The sequence below is a fragment of the Bison bison genome, unplaced genomic scaffold (assembly GCF_000754665.1).
Source record: "Bison bison bison isolate TAMUID 2011002044 unplaced genomic scaffold, Bison_UMD1.0 scf7180017845480, whole genome shotgun sequence".
In the NCBI taxonomy this organism is placed as follows: domain Eukaryota; kingdom Metazoa; phylum Chordata; class Mammalia; order Artiodactyla; family Bovidae; genus Bison; species Bison bison.
The window spans coordinates 65,245-70,111 of record NW_011476053.1 but is presented as its reverse complement, the minus strand read 5'-3'; positions in this window follow the sequence as shown (position 1 = coordinate 70,111).

Genomic DNA, 4,867 nt, shown 5'->3' with positions numbered 1-4,867 from the left:
CGAGCTTTGCTCGGTCGCCCGCTCATTCAGGCCCCGGTGACCCAGCCGCCCTGCCTCTGCCCCCAGCCACTGGAGGGTCTCCTAACACCGTCGCCCCCAGGCTGTGGGCTCTGTGTCTTCAGGGCCCCCATTATTCCCCAATAAGGGGATAGGTGACCCATTTCCTACTCTCGAGCTTCCCAGGGAACCTCCTCAAAGCTGAGCCACAGGACCGCGAGGCCCTGGGCTGGGCTTGGTGGGGGGAGGGCCCGGGACTGCTGACAGAGGTCCGTGCGAGCCCAGAAGAGTCAGCAGCTCCCAGGAATGCAGGCGGGGCAGCCGGCCAGGCGGGTGAGGAGCCCCCACCCCTGACCGGGAGGGCCGCCCCTTGGCAGCCCGTGCCCCTGCCCCGTGTGGGTCTGCCCACAGAGAACCAACCCGACCGGACCAGCGTGGCCCTGTGCTGCCCCCGAGGCTGTGGCCCCTGCTCTGGGCGCTGGGTTAGCAAAGCTGCAGGGGTCAGACTGAGGTCACCCAGGGAGGGCTGCCAGGCAGGGTGCCCGGCACACGGGGCACAGCCAAGTGCCTGCTCAGCAGTGGCCAGGGTGGCTGGGGCCCATGGGGATGGGGGGCAGCGGGGACCAAGCAACACGCTGGGGGGCTCCACACTGGGCCCACACCGCCCCCGGGGTCCCATCTCCCCTCCCCGGCAAGGCCCCCTCCTGCCCCAGTCTGTCCTGAGGTCCTGGCTGCGGCAAGCCTGCCCCAGGCAACCCGGCTGACCCAGCTGCACGCCCTCGGGGCAGGCAGGTGAAGGTGGGGTGGGACGGGGGACAGGGCCAGCCTGGCCCCAGACCTGCACTGTCTCGGACACCACCCACTGTGTCCTGAACCCGACTTCCCGTCCGGCAGGGGGCTTCCCTGCTGCTTCCACCCCCTCCCCTTTTCCAAGAAGAGTAGGTCTCCTGTCAAAGGTGGGGAGGCCATGGGAAGTCCCCAGGCCCCCTCAGGGAGCAACCCCCCTGGGGACAGGGGCTCACCCCAGGGTCCCTTGTGTGAGCAAGCGGTGCTGGGGGTGGTATCCCGAACCACCAAACTCTCCGGCTCCCTTGGCTCTGCAGCCTCAGGGCGGGGGCTGGGCTGACAGGCCCAACCGTGTCCCCCAGAGATTTGCTGGCCACAGGCTCCCCAGAGCTGAAGCCCCTCAAAGGGACTTTGTGCTGCCACAAAGAGCCTCTGTCCCTCTTGGGGAAGCTTGGGCGTTGCCATGGTGACAGAGGGGGCCTGGGAAGAAGGGGTCCTACATCTTGGAGGGGAAGGGGTGTTCCGGGCAGAGGGCACCAGTGCACGTGGGCCGCAGCCCTCGGCCTGGACGGACAGCTGCCCTGCTGTGGCTCCCTGCGCTCATCGAAGTCTCAGTGACCTCTTGGCTGCTGGGCAAGCAAGAGCTGGACTTCCAGGCCTGGGGGCCAGGAGGACCCCCCGGTTTGGTCCCCTCTTAGGAATGCCTCGGCCTGGCGTCCACCTAGAGCACAGTGCGGAGGGGTTCTCCCAGGGTGGAATGGGGGTGGGGGAGCCACCTCCCAGAGGGACCCTGGGGCAGGCGATGCAGACAACAGGCCGCTCTCCAACGTAGCTCACTGTGGGCTCCCCTTTCGTGGCCGGGCTGGAGGGGGTAGGCCGCTGGTGCAGAGAGCAGTGTGCCCACCAGCCCCATGCCTCCCTGCCCTGCCCTCCCTTGGGGCGGCCCTGGACTGGCTGCTGCAGACACCGTGGTGGGGGGGGCGGTCCTCAGCGCCCAGCCCCCGCTCAGAGCCTGTCGGGCTTTGCCCTCAGGCTGTGACGCAGCCAGAGTCTGGGGCAGGGGCGGGGGCAGCCGTCCATCAAGTCTCCCCAGAGCGGCAAGGCCCCGTGACTCGGAGCATGTGTCTGTAACCCGCCCCAGCAGGAACCTCAGACCAAGACCCTTCTCGAGTCTGACGGGGGCTCCCTGTGTCCCAGGCCTCCCATCCCAGCAGCTGGCATGCTCACCCACCCTCTGGCCAGGGCCAGGCCTGTCCCTGCTGTGTGCAGCCTGCGGCCCCCTGGCTGCTCCCAGGCCTCGGCCCTGGACCCAGCCCTAGGCTGTTGGATGTCGGACCTCAGGCTCCACATGCCCCAGAAAGCATTCCTGCCTTAGCCTGCCCCCAGGCCTCCTGCAACTGCCCCTCACATCCTCCGGTCCTCCCAGACTGCCCGTCCAGTAGGCCCCTGCCCTGCGGCTGATCAGTGCTGCCCAGGCCCCGGGCACCCCCTCTGTGTGGGGCAGGAAGCCCTCAGGAATTGCCCCTGCCCAGAGCGGCCATCCTCTGTGCAGTCAGTGGGTGCTCCTGGGTGTTCATGGGGACGGCTTGGGGGCAGGAGGAGGTCACCGAAGGGCCATCTGTGTCCACCTCCCACCCCTGCAGTGTCTGGCCCAGGTGACAGCAGGGTACCTCCTCTGCTGGGCAAAGCTGATGTCCAGCCTGACGTCCAGCTCCCTGAAGACCCGGCTGCTTCCCTCGGGGCCCCTGGGGCGAGTTTCCAGGCCCCACCCTCACCTACCGGCTGCTGTGGGGAGGGGCACCCTCCTTCCCAGCTCTTACCTGCTTCCTGCCTACGCCAGTGGTTCATGCACCCCTCCACCCAGAGCCCCACCACGGCCAACGTGCCCTTCTTCCCGTGTGTATGTGCTAATGTGCGCGCGTGTGACCATTTCCACACTCATCCTGCACACAGCATCGCTGGGCCACACACCTGGTCTAGTGGGGTCTAGTGAAAGTTGCTCAGTCGTGTCCAACTCTTTGCAACGCCATGGACTTGGAATTCTCCAGGCCAGAATACTGGAGTGGGTAGCCTTTCCCTTGTCTGGGGGATCCTCCCAACCCAGAGGTCGTCCGGGGTCTGCACTGCAGGCGGATTCTTTACCAGCTGAGCCACCAGGGAAGCCTAGGACCCCTGGCAGGCGTCCTTTTTGCTCTTGGGCTGGGTGTTGGTTTCTGCAGGCTCCTCCGGGCACCGTGTAGATGAAGGGGGTCACTTGTCTGCTGGACATTGTGAACCCTTGGTTCCCGCATGTCGACGGTATCTCGGTCTTGTGGTTTTTTTCCTACTGCCTATCGTGGAAAACTGGAAACACACCAACAGTGGAGAGCGATGGCGTGTGTCCCATGAGCCTGCCCGGCTTCCGCGGTGGTAGGCGTGCGGCCCAGCGGCTCCCGTCTGAGCACTCACTCCACCAAGGACAACCTCGTCCAGAGGCGCTTTTTCTGGATGTTCAGAACCCCTTCTTTCTCGCGAAGGCGAGCCAGTCCTTTCTCCTCTGCAGTTTCTTCCACGGTCTTATGGTCGAGGACAGTCTCTTCCCACCCAGGCCTACTCCCAGCCCTGCATCAGCTCCGGGTGACCCCGCGGGCCTCGCCATGATGGGCCGGTGCGGACCCCGCCTGGCCGTAGCACCGCACCGTCCTCGTGGCTTCGGCCAGCAGCTCTCCCCAGGGCTGAGGGCGCCCTCTGATCCCCACGGGGCAGCGGGGTGAAGGCAGGCCCTTACGGGGCCAGGGCAACACGGCGCCCTCCCAGGCAGTGGGCTGCGGCCCACTCCCCTCGCGCCCGGAGGAAGGGGCCAGTGAGGAAGCAGAGCCCTGTCCTTCCCTCGCAGAGGTCAGGGGCGCCGGGGAGCAGGCCTGCTGGGGAGCAGGCCTCGCGCGAGGGGAGGGCCCTGGAGCCCCGGCCTCCTGCCCGCCTCCCCGCCGGCCTGACCCATCGGAAATTCCTCTAATTCCTCAGCCCAGACTGGACTCCGTCCCCATAATTTGATTTCTGGAGCCGGGTTTGGCCGGGCCTGTGAGGAGGAGGAGCGGCTGGCTCAGCACAAAGACAGATGCCCGAGTGCAGGCACGGTTTCGGGGACGGTCAGTGCCCCGCCAGTCCTTCTGGGCACCCATGCCCTCCTGGGGGAGCAAGGGCTGGCCACAGTGCTGTCCCGGCCGGCTGGGAGCCCCAGGGGGGGTGTCCACCTCACCCCTGCCCGCCCACTCAGGCCCCCGGCTGCCCGCCCCCTCATGCCGTGGCCAGCCTCCCTTCCTCCCCGAACTGCCCCCTCAAAACCCCCCACACCCCCGCCCCCTGCAGCATCCACATGTCCCCTCACTGCTCCCCAGTGCTCCCCTCAGTGTTCCCCATCATCACTCAATGTGCTCCCCTCACCCCTCCCCATGCTCCATTCAATGCTCCTCCATGCTCCCCTGTGCTCCCCTCAGTGCTCCCCTGTGCTCCCCTCTGTGCTCCCCTGTGCTCCCCTCTGTGCTCCCCTCACCGCTCTTTGTGCTCCCCTCAGTGCTCCTTCTCATCGCTCTCCGTGCTCCCCTCAGTGCTCCCCCTCATCGCTCTCTGTGCTCCCCTCATTGCTCCTCCATGCTCCCCTCACTGCTCCCCTGCGTTCCCTTCCACCTGCTTCCTGCCCTTCCATCTCTCCACCCAGCCGGGGCTCCTCCCAGGGGTGGTCAGCCTGGTCACTTGCCCCAGGACAGGCGAGGTGGTCTCTGGACGGTGTGTCTGTCCCTGTCTTCCTGCTAGACATCCCCCATCCCCATGAGCAACCTGCACCCAGGACTCAGGACGCTGGGGTCAGGGTCTGGGCGGGGGTGTGCCCGGTGGGCAGTGTGAGGCCCTCACTAGTGGACGGGGGCAGGGAAGGTGCTGGCCAGGCAGGAGGGCGAAGGTCACCGCAGTCCCACAGGGCACACACTCCCAGCCCCCAGGCCTCCCGGGCCAGCAGGGAGGTGAGCCTGGTGCCCACCTGTCCCCTGAATCTGCCAGGGGAGGCATCGTCACAGTTTCTCGGTCCAGCTTAAAAACGCATGGCCTG